The sequence below is a fragment of the Sus scrofa genome, chromosome 7 (assembly GCF_054392235.1).
Source record: "Sus scrofa isolate SSC_HxYL_T2T_F1_AM1 chromosome 7, Sscrofa_HxYL_maternal_Yorkshire_Landrace_v2.0, whole genome shotgun sequence".
NCBI classification, from domain to species: domain Eukaryota; kingdom Metazoa; phylum Chordata; class Mammalia; order Artiodactyla; family Suidae; genus Sus; species Sus scrofa.
Genome location: NC_139389.1, coordinates 11,025,330 through 11,053,055, shown reverse-complemented (window position 1 = coordinate 11,053,055; position 27,726 = coordinate 11,025,330). Strand labels below are relative to the sequence as shown.

The 27,726-nt window shown below is 47.2% G+C and overlaps 1 long non-coding RNA gene across 3 annotated transcripts in view; it reads left to right on the top strand.

Annotated features, from left to right (window-relative positions):
* Positions 1 to 27,726, top strand: part of LOC110261780 (uncharacterized) — a 537,063-nt gene that overhangs the window by 109,890 nt on the left and 399,447 nt on the right. The window contains exon 1 of one of the 3 annotated variants that reach the window (XR_014809606.1): positions 7,657 to 8,155. The exons of the other annotated variants lie outside the window; for them this stretch is intronic. This is a non-coding gene — a long non-coding RNA (uncharacterized LOC110261780). Of the gene's footprint in view, positions 1 to 7,656; positions 8,156 to 27,726 lie in introns of those variants that run through there. 3 annotated transcript variants of the gene reach the window in all.

Sequence of the window (27,726 nt, the reverse complement as noted above, 5' to 3'; positions counted from 1 at the left end):
GCACTGCTGATAAACATTAGTTATGGAAAGGTTTTCTTTCAAACTCAAGGGAAGGAACAAGATAATTTCCCCTGGTTCAGGAAAGTCAGAGTAGAATAAAGCTTCTTGAAATACGAGCTTGATAAAAATAATATTGTCAGTATGAAATAAAAATGAGGACTTGGAGACAGTTTCATTGAAACTCACTTGATCATATATAATAAAGCCAAGAGAAATTGGGTATTGAGTGGGGGAGGGATTTTAACATGCTGAATTGAATCAAGCCGCGCTCTTAGCTTGTAAGTTTAGCTTCCTCTGGCAGAATGTTGGAAGAGTCACTTGGGCAAGGACTGTTTTGTTGATCTCAGAGGGCTGGGTGGACAAAGGAGTCTGTTGAGTCCCCAGTTAGAAATATTTCTCTGAGTTCAGGTTTACTTTGCTCCCCCACCCCATCCAAACAAACAAACCAAAAAACCCCGTTTCTAATCTGTGTTAGTACATTGGTCCCCGCAACACAGGACACTTATACAGATGAAATCTATAGTAGCCAGAATGGCCTGCCTCCCCAGTTTAGAGAATAAAGTAAGGTCACGTTTCTTACAGTGTTTCATCCGCGATCACTCTGAGAGCCCCGTTATATTCAGAGGCAAGAAGTTCAGTGATTCTTCCGGGCTGTGCCGAATGACTGCCGTGTACCACAAATTCTCCTGGTGGGATCCTGTCATTTAAACCTGACAAAAGGAGTTCCCTTCGTGGCTCAGCGGCAACGAATCCGACTAGTATCCACGATGACGTGGGTTCCATCCTGGGCCTCGCTCAGTGGGTTAAGGCTCTGGCGTTGCTGTGAGCTGAGGTGTAGTTTACAGACGTGGCTGGGATCTGGCGTCGCTGTGGCTGTGGCGTTGGCCAGCAGCTGTAGCTCCAATTCGACTCCTAGCCTGGGAACCTCCATATGCCATGGGTGTGGCCCTAAAAAGACAAAAATAAATAAACAAACCTGACAAATGAATCAACCCTTTTTTTGGTCGTGCTTATCTGCTCTGCTGTTCTTTCTCGCTGGCTCATAATTGCTCATGCTCGTGCTCACTTGTCTTCCCTTCACCCGGGGAAGCGGGTTCTTTCAGGGTTCAGAGGCCCTGAACCTGGCTTCCGATCCTTGCTTGGTCTCCAGAAGATTCCCACCTGCCTCTTCCCTGCTGCCTTTGCCTGTCTTTGGAGGAGTCCTGGGGCCCTTGCCTGGCCTTCTGCCCTGTGGGGAAGAGACGGTTCTCCCCCTGGCAAGGAGCGTACGTTGACCAAACTTTAGTCAGTCTCCTTTTGAATACTCTTCTGGATGAAACCTCATCCTTGACGGGCCGAGCCCAGTTTAGCAAGGATCCCCATTCCCTTGATATCTAATAAAATTCCTCTTAGTGGTTTTCCAACCACTCACCCCTTCAAGTCTGCCCACTGGCTGGACATCTCCAAGCTGTCTTGGCTGTGTTCAGAGTTGAGCTCACTTCTGCACTGAAGTCTCTTTCCCCTACTGCAGTAGCTCGACTAAAATCTGTCTTGCTGTTTTAAACAGATGTTGGGTGTAACCTGTCTCTGACATCTCCCCCAAGTTCAGAGCCTCCATTCTCTATGGCCCAGCGTGGCTGATAATGGGGACATTTGTTTCCTTAAGAAGAAATTGTCACTTTTACCCACAAGGGGAGTCTGGCTTCCGAGGTCAGCCACCCAACTTAATGATGGCATTTGGATCCAGAGCAACTTAGAGTCAGGTCTCTCCCCAGAGCCCGAAGCAGGGGACTGTGGGATCCACCTTAATATCCCCTGCAGAGCCTGGTACAGTCCTGGGACACATCACCATCACTCCATTCTTCCTCCTCCCACATACTGTAGGGCCCAGCCCTTGCCTGTCCTATTACAGTGGCCTCCAGGCTTGTGACCCTCAATCTGCCCTCTGCAGCAGCATCCCTCTGAGCTGAAGGACTCGTGACTCCCTCCCTGATACTCCTTAAGGGCTTCCCATTTCTTACAGAGTTAAGACAAAGCCTCTTAAGTGGCCTGTATGGGCCCTTGCCCATCCAACTCCCGTTGGCTTTCAGCTTTACACTCAGAAAAATGGCCCTGAACTGCTGGTCTCCCTGTCCTCGTTGTGCCTTGGACGTGTGGTTGGGAACACCTACTATGGGCTGACCTTTTATGAAGAAGCAGGGAAGTTTGAAAAAGCAATAGGAGACGTTCTTTCCCTGCTCTGGAGGTTCAAAATGTGTATATTTTTGTGTGGGCGGAACGACAATTGAATAAAGAGAAAGATGGCTTTTTGGCCCCTGGGTTGGGGCTTGAAATCTCCAGAGCAGTCCTAGAGGAGTCTTCCTAGGGGAAGACAGGTTGACCAGCATGCAGCTTGGAATTTAGCCCCTTGCATCTATAGTTTATCACTTTGAATTCCGACGTCTCATCAGAACAGCTCATTTCCTATCCTCTCAATTGTGGGTATTACTGGAACATTCTGCAAGTTATTTTTCTTTAGAGAGGAAAAAGACGAGCTGGTTGATTTATGTCAGTATTTTCCCTCCACGATTTCAGGTTTCTTCACAAGGTGGGTTTGATGAGAAATCAGCTGTGAACAGTTAGTTACCATTTTAGACATCTTGGCATTTGGGCCAAAACATTTGGGGCTATATGAGCTGTGAACGTTTGCACGATTTCTGCTTCCTGACAGTCACGCGTCTGTGTTTCCCGGCGTTGGGAAACTTTGGCCCTATAAGAAGTAATGGGCACTTCGTGTTTTTATTTCAGTTTCATCTCTTTGCTCATCTACCAGCCCCGTGCTGCCGTCTGGTGCTCCCTCAGTTTTGCTGGACTGTTTCTGGAGGTCTTGCTAATTGCCATAATCCTCCTTCCTTCTGCGCGTGCAGCTTTAGGATGTATCTGTTTTCTCCTGAGTCCTCCCTCTTGTCTTGGTTAGTCCTCATCTCTGGTTAGTTATCATGGTCCTATACTCACTCTGTCTTTTCCTTCCTTTACCTCTAGACAATTTTATTTCGCTTTTATAGTGCTGCGTGGTGGGGAAAAAGATAAATGAGACAAAATCCGGGAGTTCCCGTCGTGGCGCAGTGGTTAACGAATCCAACTAGGAACCATGAGGTTGCGGGTTCGATCCCCGCCCTTGCTCAGTGGGTTAACGATCTGGTGTTGCCGTGAGCTGTGGTGTAGGTTGCAGACACGGCTTGGATCCCATGTTGCTGTGGCTCTGGCGTAGGCCAGCCGCTACAGCTCCGATTCGACCCCTAGCCTGGGAACCTCCATATGCTGCAGGAGCAGCCCAAGAAATGGCAAAAAGACAAAAAAGAAAAAAAAAAAAAAGGGAGAGAGACAAAATCCTCCATTCTGAATCAAACAATGGCAAAAAAAAAAAAAAAATCAGAAAAATGAGATACGGAAACTTGAACAAAATGCACAACGGAAGAAGCAATCCCTTCCACCTGGGCCGGAGGGGCGCCTTCTCAGAAGAGGCCGCCTTTAGCCCGTTCTGTGCCTTAGGATCATCCTGATAGAGGTGCTAAGAAGCCAGTGCACCCTTACCCCCACCCCAAGTTAGGTTCTAGCAGCACCCATGCCTAGGGGAGTCTCCCCTTCCCTATGCAAGCTGTTTCTAAGTCTGAGGGTGGGGGAAGTAAGGTGAAAAATCTCACGCTCAGTTGGTGTCAGGCTTTTCTTTCTTGCGTGGGATCTCAGGGCAGAGCAAGAGGTTCAGCTTCAAGTTTCAAGCATGTTGGTCCTCAGGGTTCCTGGCCTCTCCTTCCCCCGGGACCTCTCCTGGGTTGGCCCTGGGCTGTGCACAGTGTGGGTCGGACCCTCTCCTGGCCTTGGCTCTTAGCATCCGTGTTATCTTTGTGTCAAGGCCCCACGTCTGTCTCTTTGGCCTGGAGGGGTTGGTCAGGAAAAGTTTCCAGAGAGCCATTCCGGTCTGCCCCTACCATGACCTATAAAATGCAACCAATGCCTCATTAATTTTAAATGAAGCTCCCATGTAACCATTCATCTCTGACGCCACAATTAACTTCTCCTCCCCGCTCCCCTCCTTCTGTGCTTGGCTGGCTGCCTCCTGGCCCATTTACCCTTTCTTAACTTGCACCCCAGGAGGTTGCAGGCCCTTCAGTAAAACTCCAGGAGGGCCTCTCTAGTTTATGGCCCCTTCTCTTTCCACAGCCCTTCAGATGCCCTGCCCCGTTCATTTTCTGCTGCTACTCCGTCCAGACCGACCAGACCATCCGAGAATGCTTTAAACATAGTGAGTCATCAGACTTCCCAAGTGGTCATTCTCACCTTGCAATTTCCTCCCTCCCTTCCTCCTCTGACCCGCAGCCTGGCGTCTTCCGCTCCGGGATGTGTGTGGGTTGCGGGTGATGGGAAGGGCTTCCTCAGCTACGCTTGCCCTCAGCAGGAAGGAGGAAATTCAAGAATTAGTCTATTCTTCACAGCTGACAAACCACTGTTTTGCTTGCTGCTGAGGCCCTGGGTTCTTTGTCCTGCACCAGTCCTGGGTCCAGCTTCCTTTGTGTTTATTGAGTGCATGTTGCAAAGAATGGAACATCCCCTGTGGCCTAGAGGACTAAAGGCTGGGTTTTCTCAAACGGACTTTGTCTGGCCCACATTCGTCCGCGCTCTGGTTCCAGGGCCTCTCCTGTGTGTCTGTTAGGCCGTGGCTGTGGACCGTTGAGGGAAGGCCTCATGGCTCCCATATTATTGTCTCTGCCTCCCGCCCCCTCCTCCTCTCGGCCTGCAGGACAGGGAAAGGGGAACTGCTGCTGACAACGTGCAGACGTGGTTTCTATTTTAGACGATGGGAGGCCCAGCCTAGGACCCGGTGGGGTTAGGGGAGGGCCTTAGAGCCTCAGGTGGGAGAGACGAGGCAATTAGGGTAGATGCAATAAGGTGTCTAGAGAAAAGCAGTCAGCGGCCGCAGAAAGCCCAGGTCCTTGTTGTGGAACCTGAGCTGCGTCGTGCTTCCCTGGGAGGCTTAGGGATGCTGCAGTGATGATGAAACCCGGGGCCTTATCCCCCTGCGGGCTGGAGAGGACGAGTGGGAGCCGGGGCTCGCCACCCCTCAGGCACTGGATCCTGCCTGGGGGTGGGAGGCTGACCTTCTGGAGTCAGTGTGTGCCGAGGGCCTGCTGGGCCCTTTGGTTTCCCTTTCCCTGATTTTCCAGCCAGTTTTCAGGCTCTCTTTCCATATTGCTTTGTAGACCCTGTGTGGGATGATCAGGGCGGCCAGTTTTAGCAAATAAAAATGCAGGATGCGCAGGTACGTTTGAATTTCAGATGAACAGTAAATAAAATTTTAGCACAAGGATATTTGGGGGTACACTTAACGCTAAACAATGATTTCTTGTTTACCTGTAATTCAGAGGTACCCGGGCATCCTATACTTCCTGTGGCGACCCTGTCCCCTGGTCAGGGCCCACAGCTGGGGTGCTGCTGGGCTGTCGGCTATTGCCCCTCCTTTCTGTGATCTAGTCTTCCTGACGGGGACACAGTATTTCTTTCCCTCAGATACTTTATTTCCTTCTCATTCTTAGCCTCAGCACAGCCAGCACATCCTCAGCCCTAGTTACCGGACAGAGTCCCAGGTCTGGGTTTAGGGCGATCCCCTCAGGCGTGGCAGCGCAGGAGGCGCCCCATGCATGGAGTCCCCACTCAGTGGCGGCCTTGTGCCAGACACTTTGGATAAAGAGCCTCATGGCAGGTTTGCAGCAAGCCCTGGATTCCAACTCTGCCAAACCGATAAGCCCCCAGAGTTACGGACAGACTGCATTTGAACCCTAGCTTTCATTTTGCTCTGATGCCGTGTTTTGCTTCGTGGTTATGCGCACTCATGGCTGCTACAGCAACTCTGTGAAGGGCTCTGTTAATAGCCAGCCACGTCCCGGCAGCCCTGGGATGGGTGAACCCCCAAAGCCGCACCCTATTCGGAGAACGTGCCTGTCTCAGGAGGGAAAGGAGCCCCGTGCGTCCGGGTTGGGGGCATCTGTCTGGATCTGAAAAACTAAGACGCACATGCGAGGGGCTCTCCAGGTCTGGGGAGAAGGCTCAGTGGTCACCACTGCAGTGTCCCCTGGGAGTATGCTGCTGGGGCAGGGATGGTCGGAGAGAAGGGCAGAGGTGGTTTCTCGGACACCAGGCGAGTTTCTCCCTCCTCCAGACTCCTTCCTGTCCTCCCAGCCCTCTTCCTTCCCGACCCGCTCTGCAGCCTCTCCCCACCAGCTTCTCCCCTGCCTGCGTCAGGAAGGTGTCCTCCTAGCCGCCTGCTTCTCTTAGTGTTGTGTTAGCTGCCGGGCCCACAGCTCCCCCAGATGCATGAACTTCACACTGTTTTCCCTCGTCTGTCTCTGGTTCTGGGAGTTGACATTGTATTAGCATCTTCCTCATTTGTGCAAGCGTTGCCTTCCTGTAAGCCATAAACACGGGGCAGGAGATTTCAATGGCTAGGAAACTACTTAAGAGAAAAAAAAAAGAGAGAGAGAGAGAGAAAAAAAGTGTTCGGTCTTTGTCCTTATCATGGTACAAGTTTGTTTTCCTAATGGGGGATTTTCCAAGCGCTCTCAGGGCTGTGACTTTATGGACTCAATGTGGTGGAAAAGGGCACACTTCCGTGCAGAATATCCTTTTACTCTCTTCTGCTCCTCTGAGCTTTGCTTCTGAATACACAAAACCTGTATTTGTGACTGCCAAGAGGCCTTCTACTGAGAGGGAAAATGCATTGTAAATCACTCTTTCACAGCCAGTTAACAGGCAGTGTCTTTCTCACCAATAATTATGGTTTTGCTTTGAGTTGAGAAGGTTGTTTTTGGGGCAGTAAATTGTGATGTCAGTTATCCGTCACTCTCTTTGCATGTGATTCCTCAGTCGGAAATTGGTGTTCTTAACAGTTGAACCTCTGAAGTCTCCAGGGCTTTGCAGCTGAAAATCTTGGAGTCCTCTGCTTTGGAGAGCGGGGAGAGAGAGAGATTTAGAATGGCCTTTTTGTCTTTGATAGGAAATTTGAAAATGAGGGAAGGGGCCTTGGTTCCTATTACTCAAATTCTTTTATGTTAGAGAATTTTAACAAGGCTTTACATTAATAATTTTTTTTTTTTTTTAATTTCAAAGCTGAGTGCATCAAGTTCATGACCATCTGGTTACTTAAAAGGGTGTGTCCCTTTGTGCCAGGGCCTTTGTATATACACGTTTCTTTTCAGAAACCCTGGCACAAGCACATTGGGCTCCTCACCGGATCACGGTGTTAAAGTTCACGGGCAAGAAAATTCCAAGTAAGAGAATGAAAAGGCCGCCATCCCGGGAAATTGTTGGTGGAAACCTTCTTTTCCAACCTCGCAGTTAAACTCACCCAGTGGCAGGTTAGGGTGAAATCCTTTGACCACCGACAGTCGTGCTGTCCTGTGCGTCTTCACTGTCAGGTTTCGGGATGGTGTTATTTGCTCGCTTTAGGTCATCCGTTGTGAGCAGCTGTTCGGCCACCCCCCTCAAGGGAGAAGAGCCATTCACCCAGAGCTTCGGCAGTCCTGGGGTCACGCCGGCCGTGGCCGGAACCAAGAGCCGGTTCACAGCCAAGCCAAGCGTGTGGCTTTGGGTCTTATTTCACATAAAGGCGGGGCTATTTAAGTCATGAGGGCACCGTGCTCCTTCAACGGTCTGCTGAACTGACACTGGGGTTTGGCCTGTTTCTGTTTTATGTGCGGATGGGGCAGGTAGTGTCGGGGTCTGACCTGTGGAATTGCTGACTTGATGATGCTCCGAGGTCTGTCTGAACTGTGTGGCAGCGGGGCTGCGCGCGGACGAGGACGCAGGACCCAGGACCCAGGACCCACGACCCACCACTTCAGCGCTGCGCTCTGGCTCCATGAGTGGTAGCTGTGCCATCTTGGGCAAATCACTCTGTCCACGTCTCCTGGTTTGTAAAGCCAGGCTTGTCCCCTGGTTTGTAAAGTGGGCATAACAGTGCTAACAGTGATGGAGCGCTCTCTGGCCTCCAAATAGTTCTGGAAGCCTGCTGTTTCCCACCACGTCCTCGGCTGCCACCATGCTCCACGTCGCCATCATATTCCACCTGGAAAATTCCCGTATTAGCCTCTTAACCAGCCCTCCTTCCCCCACCATGTAGGAGACAGAGGGATCCTCTAAAAAGGTGAGCTCAGACCTCTGCTCTGCCTTCCCTGCTCCTGCTCCTTGCCTTGGATTAGAAGGCCTTGCTTGATTTGTCTCCTCGTTACCTCTCTGGCCTCGCTTTTAAATATTCTCTTCTTGATCCAGCCATGCAGACCTCTTTGCTATTCTTTTTTTTTTTTTTTTAATTTTATTTTCCCACTGTACAGCAAGGGGGTCAGGTTATCCTTACATGTATACATTACAATTACAGTTTTTCCCCCACCATTTCTTCTGTTGCAACATGAGTATCTAGACATAGTTCTCAATGCTATTCAGCGGGATCTCCTTGTAAATCTATTCTACGTTGTGACTGATAAGCCCAAGCTCCCGATCCCTCCCACTCCCTCCCCCTCCCATCAGGCAACCACAAGTCTCTTCTCCAAGTCCATGATTGATTTTCTTTTCTGAGGAGATGTTCATTTGTGCTGGATATTAGATTCCAGTTATAAGTGATGTCATATGGTATTTGTCTTTGTCTTTCTGGCTCATTTCACTCAGTATGAGATTCTCTAGTTCCATCCATGTTGCTGCAAATGGCATGATGTCATCCTTTTTTATGGCTGAGTAGTATTCCATCGTGTATATATACCACATCTTCCGAATCCAATCCTCTGTCGATGGACATTTGGATTGTTTCCATGTCCTGGCTATTGTGAATAGTGCTGCAATGAACATGCGGGTGCATGTGTCTCTTTTAAGTAGAGCTTTGTCCGGATAGATGCCCAAGAGTGGGATTGCAGGGTCATATGGAAGTTCTATGTATAGATTTCTAAGGTATCTCCAAACTGTTCTCCATAGTGGCTGTACCAGTTTACATTCCCACCAACAGTGCAGGAGGGTTCCCTTTTCTCCACAGCCCCTCCAGCACTTGTGATTTGTGGATTTATTAATGATGGCCATTCTGACTGGTGTGAGGTGGTATCTCATGGTAGTTTTGATTTGCATTTCTCTTATAATCAGCGATGTTGAGCATTTTTTCATGTGTTTGTTGGCCATCTGTATATCTTCCTTGGAGAAATGTCTATTCAGGTCTTTTGCCCATTTTTCCATTGATTGATTGGTTTTTTTGCTGTTGAGTTGTATAAGTTGCTTGTATATTCTAGAGATTAAGCCCTTGTCAGTTGCATCATTTGAAACTATTTTCTCCCATTCTGTAAGTTGTCTTTTTGTTTTCTTTTGGGTTTCCTTTGCTGTGCAAAAGCTTTTCAGTTTGATGAGGTCCCATGGGTTTATTTTTGCTCTAATTTCTATTGCTTTGGGAGACTGACCTGAGAAAATATTCATGATGTTGATGTCAGAGAGTGTTTTGCCTATGTTTTCTTCTAGGAGTTTGATGGTGTCCTGTCGTATATTGAAGTCTTTCAGCCATTTGGAGTTTATTTTTGTGCATGGTGTGAGGGTGTGTTCTAGTTTCATTGCTTTGCATACAGCTGTCCAGGTTTCCCAGCAATGCTTGCTGAATAGACTTTCCTTTTCCCATTTGATGTTCTTGCCTCCCTTGTCAAAGATTAATTGACCATAGGTGTCAGGGTTAATTTCCAGATTCTCTATTCTGTTCCATTGGTCTGTCTGTCTGTTTTGATACCAGTACCACACTGTTTTGATGACTGTGGCTTTGTAGTATTTCTTGAAGTCTGGGAGAGTTATGCCTCCTGCTTGGTTTTTGTTTCTCAGGATTGCTTTGGCGATTCTGGGTCTTTTGTGGTTCCATATAAATGTTTGGATTGTTTGTTGTAGTTCTGTGAAAAATGTCCTGGGTAATTTGATAGGGATTTCATTGAATCTGTAGATTGCTTTGGGTAGTATGGCCATTTTCACAATATTGATTTTTCCAATCCAGGAACATGGAATATCTTTCCATTTTTTTACATCTTCTTTGATTTCTTTGATTAAGGTTTTATAGTTCTCGGCATATAGGTCCTTTACCTCTTTGGTTAGGTGTATTCCGAGGTATTTGATTTTGTGAGGTACAATTTTAAAAGGTATCGTATTTTTGTATTCCTTTTCTAATGCTTCATTGCTGGTATACAGAAATGCAACTGACTTCTGAATGTTAATCTTATATCCTGCCACTTTGCTGAATTTATTAATCAGTTCAAGGAGTTTTGGGGTTGAGTCCTTAGGGTTTTCTAGGTATAGAATCATGTCATCTGCATACAGTGACAGTTTGATCTCTTCTCTTCCTATATGGATGCCTTTGATTTCTTTTGTTTGTCTAATTGCTGTGGCTAAGACTTCCAAAACTATGTTGAAGAGCAGTGGTGAGAGTGGGCATCCCTGTCTTGTTCCAGATTTGAGTGAGAAGGCTTTCAGTTTTTCCCCATTGAGGATTATATTTGCTGTGGGTTTATCATAAATGGCTTTGATTATATTCAGGAATGTTCCCTCTATACCCACTTTGGCGAGGGTCTTGATCATGAATGGATGTTGAACTTTGTCAAATGCTTTTTCTGCATCTATTGAGATGATCATATGATTTTTGACTTTTTTTTTGTTAATGTGGTGTATGATGTTGATTGATTTGCGTATGTTGAACCATCCTTGTGAACCTGGGATGAACCCAACCTGGTCATGGTGTATAATTTTTTTGATATGTTGTTGGATTCGGTTGGCTAAGATTTTGTTGAGAAGTTTTGCATCTATATTCATCAATGATATTGGGCGATAGTTTTCTTTTTTGGTGGTATCTCTGTCTGGTTTTGGAATGAGGGTGATGGTGGCCTCATAGAATGTCTTTGGGAGTATTCCTTCTTCTTCAACCTTTTGAAAGAGTTTAAGGAGGATGGGCACCAATTCCTCTTTATATGTTTGATAGAATTCACCTGTGAAGCCATCTGGTCCTGGGCTTTTATTTGTAGGGAGTGATTTTATGACCTCTTCAATTTCATTTCTAGTGATTGGTCTGTTCAGTTGGTCTGTTTCTGCTTGATTCAGTTTTGGCAGGCTGTAAGATTCTAGAAAATTGTCCATTTCTTCCAGATTGTCAAACTTATTGCCATATAGTTGTTCATAGTATTCTCTTATGGTTTTTTGTATTTCTGCTGTATCCGTTGTGATTTCTCCTTTTTCATTTATAATTTTGGTGATTTGGGTTCTTTCTCTCCTCTTTTTAGTGAGTCTGGCCAGGGGTTTATCAATTTTGTTCACCTTTTCAAAGAACCAGCTCTTGGTTTTATTAATTTTCTCTATTGTTTTTTGAGTCTCTATTTTATTGATTTCTTCTTTGATCTTTACAATTTCCTTCCTTCTGCTGACTTTAGGACTTCTTTGTTCTTCTTTTTCTAATTCATTTAGGTGGAGGGTTAAGTTGTCAATTTGGGATCTTTCTTCTTTTTTGAGAAAGGCCTGGATTGCTATAAATTTCCCTCTGAGCACTGCTTTCGCAGCATCCCATAGATTTTGAGAGGTTGTGTCTTCATTATCATTTGTTTCAAGATAGTTTTTAATTTCCTTCTTGATTTCCTCATTGACCCATTGGTTTTTTAGTAGCATGTTGTTTAGTCTCCATGGAGTAGGTTTTTTCTCTTTCCTTTTCCCATGGTTGATTTCTAATTTCATGGCATTGTGGTCAGAGAAGATACTTGAGATAATTTCTATGCTCCTAAATTTATTGAGATTCGCTTTATGTCCCAATATGTGGTCGATTCTTGAGAATGTTCCATGAGCATTTGAGAAGAATGTGTATTCTGATTTTTTTGGATGTAGTGTCCTGAAGATATCAATGAAGTCTAACTTTTCTATTGTTTCCTTTAGGATCTCTGTTGCTTTATTGGTTTTCTGTCTAGAGGATCTGTCCATTGATGTGAGGGGGGTATTTAGGTCTCCTACTATGATTGTATTCTCATCAATATCTCCCTTTATGTCTGTTAATATTTGTTGTATGTATCTGGGTGCTCCTATGTTTGGGGCATATATGTTGATGATAGTAACATCCTCTCCTTGGATGGATCCCTTAATCATTAAATAGTGTCCTTCTTTGTCTTTCTTTATGTCTTTTGTTTTAAAGTCTATTTTGTCTGATATGAGCGTTGCAACTCCTGCTTTTCTGTCATGTCTATTGGCATGAAATACTTTTCCCCAGCCTTTCACTTTCAATCTATATGTATCTTTTGTCCTAAGGTGAATTTCTTGTAGGCAGCATATTGAAGGTTTTTGCCGTTTTATCCACTCAGCCATTCTGTGTCTTTTGATTGGGGCATTCAGTCCATTGACATTTAAGGTGATAATTGATAGATGATTATTTATTGCCATTTGATCCTCGTGTTCCAGTTGATTCTATGGTTCTCCATTCTTCTTTTTTTTTTTTTTTGGTTGGATGGTCTCCTGTTATTATCTGCTTGAGTGTATTTTTTTTTTCATTTTTTGCAAATGCAATATTTGGTTTTGGCTTGTGGTTGCCCTGTTTTTTAAGTATGCTAACCCCTTCCCATAATTGTGTGTTTTAGCCTGATGGTCCTGTAAGTTCAAACACTTCATTATTATATTAAAATTAAGAAGAGAGACATACATACAAACAAAAAGGATTATTTACCTCCTAACATCCCTTGCCCACATTTTATGGTTTTGATGACTCTTTTATTTTTTTCTTTTTAATTTTATTTTGTTTGAAGCATGTTCATGATTAAATCTGTATGCTGGCTTATTTGAGTGACTGCTCTCTGATTGTATCTTCCTCAGTCCTAGTTCTTCCTCTTCTTCTTCTTCTTCTTTTTTTTTTTTCTTTTCTTTTTTCTTCCCTTTCCTTCCTTTCTTTTTGGTTTAGAGAAGCCCTTTCAATATTTCCTTTAACCTGGGTTTTGTGTTGCTGTATTCTTTAAGTTTTTGTTTGTTGGGAAAAATTTTTATTTCCCCTTCTATTTTAAATGATATTCTTGCTGGATAAAGTATTCTAGGTTGCATATTTTTTCCTTTGAGCACTTTAAATATCTCTTGCCATTCCCTCCTGGCCTGTAGTGTTTCTGTAGAGAAATCAGCTGATATTCTTATGGGGGTTCCCTTGTAGGTAACATTCTGTTTTTCTCTTGCTGCCTTTAGGATCCTCTCTTTATCACTAACTTTTGCCATTTTTATTATGATGTGTCTTGGTGTGGGTCTGTTTGGGTTCAGTTTGTTTGGGGCCCTCTGTGCTTCTTGTATCTTGAATCCAGTATCCTTTAGATTTGGGAAGTTTCCAGCAATAATTTCTTCAAATATATTTTCCATTCCTTTATCTTTTTCTACTCCTTCTGGAATTCCTATTATGCGTAGATTGGCCCGTTTTATATTATCCCATAGGTCTCTTATATTGCTTTCCAGTTTTTTGATTCGGTTTTCTGTCTGTTGACCAGATTGAGTGATTTCCATTATTCTATCTTCCATATCACTGATTCGTTCTTCTGCATTATTCATTCTGGTTTTTACTGCCCCTAGTTCAGTTTGCATCTCTGCAAATGAATGTTCTAGTTTTTCTTGGCTCCTCCTTATATTTTCTAGCTCCTTTCTGAGGGTATCTGCATTGCTGTTCATATCTTCTCTTAATTCCTTCAGTATTTTCACTATTTCTCTTTGAACTCCAGGTCTGTCAGACTGCAGAGATCAGTTTCATTGTTGACTGTTTTAGGTGAGTTCTCCTGTTGGTTTGACTGGGGGTGGTTTCTCAGCTTCTTCATCTTGCTTGTTGTTTTCTTTCTCCTGAGGGAGTTGTACTCTCCGTGATCGGGCAGTGTTTGCCTTGTCACTGCCCTGGAATATTTCCTGAGGGCTGTCGTTGTTGGTCAATCTTTTTTTGAGGCAGTGTGGCTTTTCTGGAGTGTTGATGGGACTAACAGTGTTTCTTTGAAGCAAAGGAGGACTTCCTGAGGGCAGACAGGACTGGGAGGTCCACCCCACGATGGTAGCAGATTTCACTTGGTTCTCAGCACCCCCTGGGGTCTTGGGCGGGTAGCAGGGCCCTTGGAGACTCAAGAGGTTCCTCCCCAGGGCAGCCCGACTCAGAAAGACCGTCTGAGATCTTTTCCCGATTCCGCCAGGCTTGTTGCAGCTTTTCTGGGCTGCAGGGGGTCCTGCCTGGAGCTGGCAGTCCTATGCAGCTGGTCCACTAGGTCTCAGCACCCCCTGGGGTCTTGGGCGGGTAGCAGGGCCCTTGGAGACTCAAGAGGCTCCTCCCCAGGACAGCCCGACTCAGAAAGACCGTCTGAGATCTTTTCCCGATTCGGCCAGGCTTGTTGCAGCTTTTCTGGGCTGCAGGGGGTCCTGCCTGGAGCTGGCAGTCCTATGCAGCTGGTCCACTAGGTCTCAGCACCCCTTGGGGTCTTGGGCGGGTAGCAGGGCCCTTGGAGACTCAAGAGGCTCCTCCCCAGGACAGCCCGACTCAGAAAGACCGTCTGAGATCTTTTCCCAATTCGGCCAGGCTTGTTGCAGCTTTTCTGGGCTGCAGGGGGTCCTGCCTGGAGCTGGCAGTCCTATGCAGCTGGTCCACTAGGTCTTAGCACCCCCTGGGGTCTTGGGCGTGTAGCAAGGCCCTTGGAGACTCAAGAGGCTCCTCCCCGGGGGAGCCTGTCTCAGAAAAACCGTCGGAGAATTAGGTCGATCTATTCACGGCCTGGCTAGGCTTGTTCTAGCTTTTCTGGGCTGCAGGCCTTTTCTAGGGGGCTGGTGGTGTTTGGTGCTGCTCTGTGGAAGTGTAGCCCCTCCAAAGGGCAAGCAGGCCTGTGCAGGGAGAGCCCCTGCGATGGTAGGCTTCAGGCAATTGTTGAGGCCAGCCCTCCTGGATGGCAGGCAGCCCCAGGTTCGTCGAGAGCGTAGTGGGTGGCGGGGGTGGGGGGAGGGAATGCACTGGGAAGCACAGCTTTCTGCTAGCTAGCGGGCCTGTAAGCTTGCTGTGGCGTGGGGGGTATTCTATGGGGACCCACCCCTTCTTCTCTCCCCTCCCCAGCACGGGCGCAGACCAGGCTCTTCTCCCAGGTTCCCTCTGAGGCGGCTTTCCACTTCCCCGCCCCTAGAGTATTGCTCCCTTCCTCTGCGACAGCTTTGTTTTCTAGTCTCCCAGGCAGTCTCTGCCCCGTCGAATGGTTTAGAGACCTCCCAAGCAGTTTCCGCTCTTCCCCGCCCCCCTAGCCCGGGGACTAATCTCTGGAGCCGAGGTCTCGGTGCCCAGCCCCCCCCCCCCAGGCGTCCCCTGGCCCCCTCTCGGGGACCAACCTTCAGAGGCGAGGTCTCGGTGCCCAGCCCCAACCCAGGCGTCCCCCGGCCCCCTCTCGGGGACCAACCTTCAGAGCTGAGGTCTCGGTGCCCAGCCCCCACCCAGGCGTCCCCCGGCCCTTTCCCGGGGACTAACCTCTGGAGCCGAGGATTCGGTGCCCAGCCCCCACCCAGGCGTCTCAATTTTTGGTGACTGTGCCCGTAGTTCAGATGGTCCGTTGGGTTCTTGATCGTTTTTCCGTACTCCAACTTACTGCTACACTCTTCTCTGCATCTGGAGATTCCTCCGGTTCGTTTGATCTTTCCCCCATGTAGGTGACTTTCCACGGTGCGGGATCCCTTTCTCCTCCGCAGTTCCCTTTTGGGAGCGCCCGTCCCGCTCGGATTCACCTTCTCTCACTCTCCTCTTTTCTCCCGTTCTGCCCAATAATGTCACGAACTTCTTGCCGTTATTGGAGTTTAGGTTCCTCTGCCAGCGATTGGTTGTTGTTCTGTGCGAGTCATTTCTTCTGTAGATGTGCTTTTTTTGTTGTGTTTGTGGGAGAGGGTGAGCGTGTCCCCCTACTCCTCCGCCATCTTGTCCTCCTCCCTCTTTGCTATTCTTAGAGCGCAGCAAGTGTGTTCCTAGATCAGGGAACTGTACTGGCCCGAACCGTCCTGCCCGCATACCCATCCCCAGGGCTGACATCCTCGTTTCCCACTCAGATAGCCCCTGATCAGGAAGCCTCTCATTCTGCTTTGCTTTTTCTCATAGTTTGCATTTCTCACCATCCTGTGCTGTTTCTCTCTTCCGCCCTGGGATGCAAGTTCCATGAGGGCAGGGTCTGTGTTATTTATTTCTGTATCCCTTGTACCTGAAACAGTAACTGATGGATTAATGTTTGATAGGTAAGTGAATAGAATCTGCCTCATAGAGTTCTTTCAAACATTAAATGATATACTATTTTGGAAACTTAGCTCAGTGCCTGACACATGGTAAGAATTCAATAAATGTTAGCTATGATTCTTTTTATTGCAGAGTTTAGTAACAAGAAGTTCACTGGGAAGAGAGAATGGGAAAGTGACTGTGGTGAAGAGGCACAGCAACTGGTGGGGAGAAACTCACTCGGACTTCTTTGTCGGAGCCTGGGTTATCTTCATAACTCATCCTTTATGTTGTTTCTCATTTGCCATTTTAATGGTAACATGCGAGAGTTAGAGAAGAATGATAAAAATGGGCTCAGAGGACATCCTCAGGCAGTTGCCTCAACCAGTATGGGCATGAGGAATAAGTAAGCGCCTCAAAGCTGGGATAGATGAGACTACAGGTAGGTATCTATTCTGATGGAGGTTGTGGGCTTGGGCGTTTACTGGGAGGCAGCATTGAGGTGGTGGGTCCTGTGTCCTGTGTTCTAAGCACTGTAGGGGTTAGCTCTCAGCTTTTGTATCAATCACTTATTGCTGTGTAACAAAACATCCCAAAAAGTCGTGACTTAAAACAATGACTTCTCGCAGTTCTGTGGATTGGTGAGGCGGTTCTGCTCCTTCTGATGTTAGCTGGGGCCGCTTGTGGTGTAATCGTCTGGGCTTGGCTGGGCTGGGACACCCAGGACGGTGGTTGTCTGGGGTCTTAGTACTGGCTGTCAGTTGGGAGGCCTTGGGTCTCTTTCACATCACCTCCCTCCCGGAGGTCTCTCATCATTCAATAAGTAGTCTAGCCTAAGCTACATGGTGACTGGCTTCCAGAAGAACAAGGAGAAGCAGCAAATCCTCTTAAGGTTTATAAGTCTCCAGATGCTACTCTGCTACCTTCTGTTGGTCAAAGCAAGTCACAAGGGGAGGGGAAATAGAGTCGGCCTCTAGCTGAGGGGATGGAGGGGCCGTGGGTGTGTGGAGCTGCGAAGGGTGGTTGGCACCGTCTTTCCAGATGACCTGCTGTACCTTTTAACTGACACCAAATGATGACTCTTGTCTTGGACTCCCCATGAATCTTCCCTGCCTTTGCGGGAGCTGGACTTGAAAGCCCTAAGACTGCAAGGCCGACAGCGTCAGCATCCAGCTTTGTACAGAGGATCCTGACACCTGTTGCAAGGGGCACAGTTTTTCTCTCTGCTTAAAAGAGGAAATCGTTCATTATTGATTAGAAGTCAATGGCTTGGGAGCTGTTTCCTCTGTGGTTAAGATTATTTTTTTAGATTTCACAAGCATTTATCAAGCCCTGCCGACATGTCAGACACTGGGCAGGTTCTTTAACGTATTTATATTATTAAATTCTCACAGCAACCCCAGGGGGATTTTGAATGATTCAAATGGAAATTATTCACCCCATTTTTTGAACACAGGATGTCATTTGTTCAGGGTCGCATGGCTAATAAAGGGCAGAAATGAGAGTTAACTTCTCATTCTGCATACTACATGCACGGACTATGACACCACTCAGCCTCTCTTGTATCTGAGTCACAAAGGAACAAGGATGGGGAAAGACAGTAATGCTATTTTAGTATTTTATTGAAATGAGCCATAGATCCATTTAATGTCCAAAAAAAGGGGGGGGGGATTGGCGTGTACATGGACTTTGGAAACAAAGCTGTATACATGAATACTGGGCAGAATTTTGCTTGGAGCTTCTGGAAATTATGAAATGAGATATGAGTTTTGATTCTCAGGTTGGTATATCAGTTACGATAGGTCTAGTGGAGCGTAAAAGAAAACCCCAAATGACAGTGACTTAAATAGAATAGCTATCTATTTCTCCTCATGAACTGAACTCTGGGGCAGGCATTGCAGGGCTAGTGTGTCTGCTCTGTGAAGTCAAGGACCAGCCTGGTTGTTTGCTTGCACCCCTGCTCTCTGCACGTGCTTCCACTCAGGGACCAGCAGGTTTGCAGGGTACAAGTTACTCATCTGCATTCAATTATCAGGAAGGAAGAAAAGAGAAACACTCCTTCCCCTTTGATACATCCCAGAGGCTGCACATGACACTTCTGCTTATAGCTCATTGGCCAGACGTGTTCATGGCCGCATCTAGCTGAAAGGCAGGCTGGGCAATGGCCAGCTAAAACTTGGGGTTTCCACTATTAAAGAAGGGGATGCCCGGTGGGAGACGGTTGGCTGTTTCTGGGATGGCAGATGTGGTTTGGAAATAAGAATAGTAATTTAGATTACGTTATAAACAAAGATGAATAAAAAAGATCCCGTTTTCCTAGGTGCTCATTTTCTCAGATAGTAAGCTATACTAGTGTTGTCTTTTACGACTTAGGCAGTATTTGGTGTAATGTTACTGGATGCTTACATTTCACTGCTTTAACAAAGCTCTATTTTCTAAAATAAAGTCTGTTGACTGCCATTCAGATAAGCCATATTGATGACATAAGCCATTTGTTTAGGCCGCATAGTCAAGTGTGACATGCCGCCACCATCTAATGATCACTTACCCTCATCTCAATAAGGACAGGAAACAAACAGGTCTATTTAGTGCTAAATTTGTCAGACTAAACCTATGAAATAAATACTGTATAATGACAGACTTTATGATTACTTAACGTTTGCAAAGTAAGCAATATTTGAATAAAAACTATGCCCCACATTTTGCTTGTTGCTGTGATGGTTAAGACAGAAGGACGTATAGATTGGGTTTATTTATTTATTTATTTATTTTTTGCGTTTTAGGGCCACACCCGAGGCATATGGGAGTTTCCAGGCTAGGGGTTGAATCAGAGCTACAGCTGCTGGCCTGTGCCACAGCCACAGCAACACAGGATCCGAGCCACGTCTGCAACCTACACCACAGCTCATGGCAGTGCCAGATCCCTGACCTACTCAACGAGGCCAGGGAGCGAACCTGCATCCTCATGGATACTAGTCAGACGCATTTCTGCTGTGCCACAGCGGGAACTCCCAAAGTGTACTTATTAAATAAGTTGTTTAATATCTTTTATGTATTTGGCTTTGTTTGGCTTCCATATGCCTATGGGCTTTGAGGGGGTATGTAATACATTCATAATACAAGTGAGTCAAGATGAGAGTTTAGCTAGACTTTGAACTGGGAGTAAAATTTGGATGGAAAGGAGGAATGTCAAAGGGATGTGGTCTAGGTAGAACCTTGGACTTGGTCAACACCTGTGGTCCAGGGAGGAAGCCAGCAGCGTGGCTGGGTAGGATCACATGGAAGACCTCAAAGCCAGGATAGTGAGTTGCTTCTACCAGCAGTGGGGATCAGTGGGCTGTTTCAGAGCAGGCCAGTGACGAGAAAAGTGTAAGGATGAGGAGTGATACAAGCCTCAGGGATGGATCCTTCCTCCTGTACCCGCCTTTGGAAGCGGACTCATAAAAAGAGACAGAGGGAAACATGCGGGGGTTAAAACTGAGGGTGGGGTGGGGTGGGGGGGCAGAGTAGCATAGAAATCAGAATGGGGGGGCCTCTGGGGCTTGGGACAGAGGGTGGTTGTTAGCAAATTGTGAATGCTTCAGAGAGTTAAAGGTGCATGGGAAGTGAGAGGGTTGCTTTTGGACGTGGGCTAGGATTGCCGCTGAGAGCTCACAGTCTCCGGGGTGCCGCGTGGCGTGGGCCAGACAGCCTGGGATGCGGAGGAGATGAGTGCGAAGGAAACATCGGGGCGGGGAGATAACTACTGGGCTGCCATTTGGCCGAGAAGGAGGGAGGCATGGCAGTTGGAAGGGAACTCTCCAGGCCACCCCTGGGAGGCAAGAGTTACAGGTTTCGGGGCCGGGGCAGCAGCTGTAGGAAGGGCCAGAAGAAAGGTGTGGAGGAAGCATGGTCATGGACGTGAAGTCCCTGGGGCGTTAGGGGCTAAAGCCTGTGAGGAGGGCTGGCTGTCTTAGAGCAGAGGAAGCCTGGAAGGACACGAGGTAAGGCAGGTGTGGCAGCAGAGAGAGAAGCGGGTAGAGGGCGGGGAGGGAGCTTGCAGATGAACAGGCATCGAAGGAGTAACTGTGGTCTCTGGAACTGGAAGGATTGTCCAGAGAGGACCCGCTGTACAGCACCGAGAACTCTGCCCAGTTCTGTGGGAAATTCTGTGATGATCTCTGTGGGAAAAGAATCTGAGAGAGAATGGGTATGTGTGTAAATGTATGACTGGGTCACTTTGTTGTACTGCAGAAATGAGCACAGCCTTGGAAATTAACTGTACTTCACTAAAACCTAGAAGGAGAAGAAACCAAAAACATTGCATAGTAGGTAAAACATATAGATTAAAAAAAAAAAAAAAGGATTGACTGAAGGCAGCAGACAGGTGTCTTTGAGTGTTGTCTCTGATTGGGAGCAGAGGTGGGCGTGTGACTTTCTTCCTCAGGGCTCTTCTTCAGGAGCTGAGCAGATAAGCCGTGGGTCTGGTGGTGGCTGGGTGCTGGCCTTGGCAGCGGCCTGAAGGCCTCTTGGTCATCTTGTCTTTAGAACGGATCCCTTAATGCATATTTAGCCTTCACTTCAGAGATGTTTCCAGGTGATTGTTTTATTTTGCAAGAATAAATGGTGAGAGAAGGGCTTCCTTTGGCCACTGGAACCTTGGATTCTATGGCTCATGTTAAGAAGTAAAGTAGTTCTAGGGAGTTCCTCTTGTGGCTCAGTGGTTAAGAACCAAACATAGTCTCCATGAGGATTCAGGTTCGATTCCTGGCCTCTCTCAGTGGGTTAAGGATCTGATGTTGCTGTGAGCTGTGGTGAAGGTCGCAGACGTCACTTATACCCCATGTTGCTGTGGCTGGGGTGCAGGCCAGTGGCTACAGCTCCAATTAGACCTGTAGCCTGGGAACCTCCATATGCTACAGGTATGGCCTGAAAAAGATCCCTCCCCCCTAGAAAAGAAGTAAAGTAGTTCTAGAGTTCCCTGGTGGCTCATTGGTTAAGGATCTTGGGGTTGTCACTGCTGAAGCTCAGGTTGCTGCTTTAGCACTGGTTCAGTCCCTGGCACCGGAACTTCTGTATGCCACAGGTGAAAAAAAAAAAAAGCTCTGAAGTACTGAAGTGGAGGAAGGGGGTAGGGTCTCAGCAGATCCTTGCTCCAACTTCAGGGGTGTCCCTTTCGAGCTGTGTGCTCGGGGGGTGGCTAGAGCCTCTCTTTGTTCTCTCTTTTCGTTCCATTTGAAGTCCTGACCTGCTGTACCTCGGGGGCATTTCTGCTTGGTCAGGGTGCTGCTGGCTCAGGGCAGAACAAAACTCACAGCTGCAGGAGAGGCCTTCGGAGAGCACCAGGGATCCCAGCGCTGCCTGGTCCTGAGCCGAAGGAGCACAGGGTCCCCAGAGGCTGAGGGCCGGGGGCCCACTGGGCTCTTGCAGAGGAGAGAAGGTGGTAGAAGGCAGCCCCTGCGGGTGTGTGCCGACACGGCCCTCCGCCCAGGCCTCTCTCCGCTCTCAGCTGGGCTCTTCCCGGGGGAGAATCAGGTGTGTCCCGGCTCCTCCTCCGCTGGTTACTGGCTGGCGGCACAGGGCAGCCCTGCTGGGTCGCAGGAGGTCAGAGCTCACGGCTCACTCCACCGGGATCCTCTGGCCTGGGACCCAGCCTCCGTGCCCAGCCTGGGACAGTTCGTCCTGTCACCCCCGCGGGTAGCAGTCTGTCCTTTCCCTGCACAGAGCCACACTCCTCTGGGCAGCAATAATATGTGATTTCTTTTCCTGAGCCTCTATGTTAAGTCCTCCGAGACTGTCAGGTTGGTCTCATGGCCTTGAACGCTCTTGGAAAAGAGCTCTTTTGTTGCCATTTCCCTGGAAGCTGCAGGTTGAGATAAATAGTGCCGTGACATATAAGGCACGAGGTTAGGGGTGACTGTTATCCCAGACTTGGCCTCCGCCTGCCGGGTGACCTTGAATACATCCTCTTTTCCCGCTCACCCTTGGGGTTGTCACGTGGGCTGATAATACAGTCAGGCTGTTGGCTGGTGGGGCTCATGGAGGTGTGGGTGAGGCTGACGGAGGTCACTTCTGGAAAGGGCTTTGGGCTCCTTGCATGGCAGAGCATAATACATGATGTCCAGTGATATGGGTGGTATCATTACTCCTTTAGTCTCAGCCTTGCTGCACCTGAGTTCCAGTTGAGGGACAGAGCTGCACACGAGGCACCAGCCTCCCCACACCCACAGAAGCTGCATTAGTCACTCCCGGTATCACGCAGGCTCTGGCTGTTGGGTCAGTGGACATTTAATTTGATTTATCTTGGTCTGGCTTAGGCCGGATGAAGTCAACTAGCCAACAAATCCGTGATTGTTTCTAAGGAGCAGAGGCTCCAAGGCAGCTCTCTAACCACTTAATTACCCTTCGTTGCAGGCAAAGCAAGGCTTGGGCTTGAATAGGGTATTTGCACGTCTGCACAGCTTTCCTTCTGTTCACTTTCTCCCCAGACTCTCCGCAAGCTCCTCACTGTACAGCTCATCGGATTTCAGGAACCTTCCCCACCCCATCCCCTTTGGTGTGAAAAGAGTGGTTATTAAGAAACGCAAACTCAATTTTTGTTTTAGTTAAGTTCTGTGTTTAGTAACTGTTGGGTCTGTCTTGCCATTTTCTTGACTTTTGTCTCTGTCTCTCATATATACTTTTTTTTTTTTTTTTTTTTTTTTTTTAGTGTCTGATGCCTCAGATATCAACTACTATTGATAGGATTCAATCTTGAAAGAGATTAGGTTAAATAACTTTTTTTGCCCCAGACCATTTCATATCTGAACTAGTAAGCCTGTGGGTGGAGCAGGTTTCGGGGGAGTTTATCTTCGCCATAGGCTAGAAGAATTCTTTTTATGGCCCTTTCTGTAATCAGCAGTACATGGAGAGTGGAAATCACGGACTCACTCCAAAGTCAACTCATTATCTGTCTGATTCCAAACAGTGATAGTTATTTTTCAGAGGAAAAGAATCCCATGGCATCAACTGTGTCTTCTCTCCTGCAGTTCTGCCTCTAAGGCTGGTTAGGTCTGCGCAGTCTCCTTACGCTCGTAAGAACGGGCTGCTAACTCTGTCCTGATTTATTGCCCTTTGTTCATGGTGCAGGGACTCCTTCCCACGGCGAGTTAACCCCGTTCCTGACGTTACTTTTTGGGTCACAAGGAGAAGACATGTTCTGTTTCTCTATCCCCTGGACGTTTCTTCTCCTCCAAGGTAACTCCGAGCCTTTTTCATCCTTTTGGCCACAAATACATCTAGAAAGAGGCACCTGTAATCATGGCATCCCTTTTTTGTCCTCTCATTTGTTCATCACTTAATTTTCACTCTGGCATTTGCCCCTTTGCTTGTCTGAAACTGCTCAGGCGAAGGTCAGCTAGGACCTCTTTGCCAATTTGCTGACTTGGTTAGGGTCTGTGAATTTTGGTGGGGAAAGTACTGACCGTTAACCGAAACTTAGCATTTCGTTCAACTATGAGCATGGGTCCCCTAGATATGAATAGTACCCCTAGATATTTCAATTTCGCATCACAGTTGTGGTAGACTGCAGGTAGTATTGTCTTCTTTCCTTGCTATTAAGAAATTGCATGGCTGCTGAATCTCCTGCTGGATCTTGTTACTTAATGCATCAGTAAAGAAGCATATAGTATAATGTTTAAATACTTTGGTAACTGTATTCCAATCTAAGTAGTTTATCATATATATTGTATTTTATGTGTTTAACAATATTATTTTGAGAAGGGACCCATAGTTTTCACCAGACTGCCAAAGAGGTTCATGGTGCATAAAAAAGGCAACAAACCCAGTTTTAATCATTAGCTACCTGATTTCTCTAGAGTGTTCTCTTAGAGTAAGAGCCTCCTACTCGAAGTTCTCTTCTCTTTTGTCCCCCATGACAGCACTCTTTCCTCCCATCTTTCTCATTTCTTACCCCCTGGCCCTTGGTTCTCCTTTTTTTTTTTTTTAATAATTTTTTTTTTCTTTTTAGGCCACACCTGTGGCATATGGACGTTCTTGGGCTAGGGGTCAAATCAGAGCTACAGCTGCCGGCCTACGCCACAGCCATAGCAACACAGTATCAGAACTGCATGTGTGACTTATACCACAGCTTGCCGCGGTGCTGGATCCTAACCCACTGAGCAGAGGCCAGAGATTGAACCTGCATCCTCATGGATACTAGATGGATTCTTAACCCACTGAGCCACGATGGAAACTCCTCCTTTATTGTATTTTTTACATTTGAGATTTTTCCAGGGCTCTCTCCTCCCTCCCTCCTTTCTTCTTTCTTCAAATATTTATTGAGTGCTTACTCTTAAGTATCTGACAGTCCTGGAGGGGTAGAGACAAGCAAATAGGTCATTATAGTGCAGTCTGATGTGTGTTATAGGATACTCAGGGACACTTAGGAGGAACACCTAAACCAGCCTGGGGCATTGCAAAGACTCCTTTTCGGAGGTGCCCTTAAACCAAGTCTTAGAAGAGCAGGTAGAGTTAGGCTCCATGGTGGGAACAGAGTGGCGGCTACAGAGACCTGTGTGGATGATAAAGCTGAGGCTGGAGAGATAAGGAGGGGTCAGACTCTGGAGTGCCTGTCATCATCCTAAGAGTAGCTATCAAGGGGTTTTAAGAAAATTGCCTTTTAAAAGGTGGCTCTGGCTTGGAGTGAAGAATGGACTGGAAGGGCAGTCTGGAATTGGGAGATAAGAGGCTGGGACTCACCTTTGCTTTCACTTGATTGCATCGCTCACGTCCATCCCATATGCATGCTTCCCCTCTTCCTGAGATGCTCTTCCATGGTTCCTGATGCTCCTGCAGAACCGGGCTCCACCTCGCAGGCAACATCCCCTTCTTAGAGTTCCTTGACTTCTGTGCTGCGTTCTTGGAGGTCATTCGGAGTTATTTGTTGTGCCTCTGTTTCCTCCCTCTGAGTTCCCTGGGGGCAAGGACTGGGCCTCACTCATCTTCTTATCTCTAACACCTAACAGGTTGCTGGGCCCATTGTAAACTTTTTGAACTGAGCCAAATTAAGGAAGAGAAACTTATAGAGCTCATCATATAGCAAAGAGAGCCTACGAACCCTCTCAGAGCTGTAATCTCAGAGGGAGGTCCTCTAGCTGTCCTTTAGCTTTTTAAATGTAAGCACTTTATTTCTGTCTAGGAAGAATCTGCTGTTTAATACCTTCCCCGCCACTCCCTGCCACCACCAGCCCCATCAGTGGGAGCTGCCAGGATTCAGAGATGTTTTAAGAGGACTTGAGTTCTTTACTTTCAGTAAAATGGATCTAATGGCCTTCTTTTGTTTTCAGTGCAAAAGAGAGGTTTTCCCCCAGGATGACACATAGAGAGGAACTAAGTAAAGTGGGCTGGATCTCAGCCAGGGAAGCTGTAGGTTGAAAGCCAGAATATCCCAAAACTTGACCCCATGGTGAAAGGTATTTGTGTGTGGCTCACTCTCTCTCAGGCGGGGATGGAGTGCAACAGCTGCCCTAATTGTAAAGATTTCCCCGTGAACCTGGACAAAGCCCTTGAGCTGCCTCGATAATTGGCAGAGGGTGACCCCTCCCATAGCTTCCGCCTTGAATTTCAGGTTCTTGATAAAGGCTCTAGGGACAGACAGGGCACAGCCTATATTCATGTGCATATATGTGTGTATATATCCCCCCCCCCTTACAGGCACTTGCTGTATTTCCAAGCTTCCCCCCGTGATCAAAATGGAGAAAATGTTAATGGTTTAGGTTCACTGCTCTTTATGCAGACAACAGCCAGACATGAGGGAAACCTGGGAGTTGGAAAGAACATCATAAAGATCGCAGGTCACTTTTTAAACGTACTGTGTCTGCAGGTCAAGTGGAGAAAGAGCTGCTTGCTGGCAGGGATGCTCATGTAATAGGCTCTTATTCCCTGGCTGGGAGAGTGTGGATCCATATCAGAAGCAGGCGTCTTTCCATTCCTTCCAAAAGCAGGAATAAATGCTGAGGACAGGGGTGGGGTGGGGGGTGGGGTTGTGGTTTTAACAATTGAAGAGACAAAAAAAAAAAAAAAACGCTTCTTTTGAAAGTTCTAAAAATTAAACAGGTACTCCCGACAGTGAGTTAGGGGATGTCGGTTTACATTTGACAAGTACTTCAGTAAAGGTTTCTCATAAACCTTAGGCAAATCCCTGCCTTAGCCAGATTTTGGCAGGGAAAGTTCTAGTTCTTGTCAGGACTCATTGGTATTGGGAATTTTGCCAAGTAAGTTGCTGGGCCCCATGGATCGGAAAACTTAAAAGACACCCTTTTTCAGATAGAAAGGGAGAGATGAAAGTTGTACTTGAAGAAAATCTTGGAAGCAGGTTGGGCACCTGCCACGAACTGACTGTTTGTGTCCCCTACTCCATCCACCCAAGTTGTGTGTTGAAATCCTAATTCCCAGTGGGGTGGTATTTGGAGGGGGCCTTTGGGAGATAGGGCGTGAGGGTGGAGCCCTCATAAGTGGGATTAGCGCCCTGCTAAGAAGAGGCTTGAGAGCCCGCTCCCTCCTTCCACCAGGTGAGGACAATATGAGAAGCCTGCCACCTGGAAGAGGGCTTCCCCCAAACCTGACAGTGTGAGCACCCTGATCTCCAACATCCCGCCTTGCAAACTGCGAGAAGTGCTCTTCTTCTTCTTCTTCTTCTTTTTAAAGATATTGAATTAATGCACTTTATTTATTTTTTGTCTTTCGTCCTTTTTTTTTAGGGCTGCACCAGTGGCACATGAAAGTTCCCAGGCTAGGCATCTAATCGGGGCTGTTGCTGCCGGCCTACAGCACAGCCACAGCAATGCCGGATCCTTAACCCACTGAGTGAGATCAGGGATCGAATCCGCAACCTCACGGTTCCTAGTTGGATTCGTTTCTGCTGCGCTGTGACGGGAACTCCGAGAAGTGCACCCAGGCGATGGGACTCTATTAGAGCAGCTGAGAGGACTAAGAGCCCTGCAGTTCTTGCTCTTGATCCCTGTTGAAAAGCCAGCTTTGCCAAGATAGGACTTCACTGAAAGGAACGTAGCACTATCTAAGGATGAAGCTATAAACTCGCCGTAGTGTACGAGCTGTCACATAGATGTTGAGCTGGGACTAGTTCAAGCGAGTACAGAGAGATAAGTGCTGAGTACGCTGTGGTTTCGTCAAATTTAAAACATTTTCTTGCATCCTTTGAGTTTGTTGGGGCACCTTGGGGTGCCTCCCTGTCCCCTTTGGAATTTAGTATTTGGAAGGATATGGCAGATTAGGCACATGGTAGAAAACTAGAGAAGACAAAGTGATTGCTGGCCAAAGTAATCAGTGAGGGCCAAATCCTCAAGGCCCATCCATAGCCACCAACTTCATAGAGCGGAAGCTCTTAAATGGAGTGGTTTGTGGAACTGTACAGCGAGGGCCTAAAGAAGTAGCAAAAAGTCTGAAGCCGTGCTTAGCTGCTAGCCACACGTGCCTGTTTCAGTTTAAATGAATTGAAAGGAAATACGACTGAAAACTCAATTCCCCTG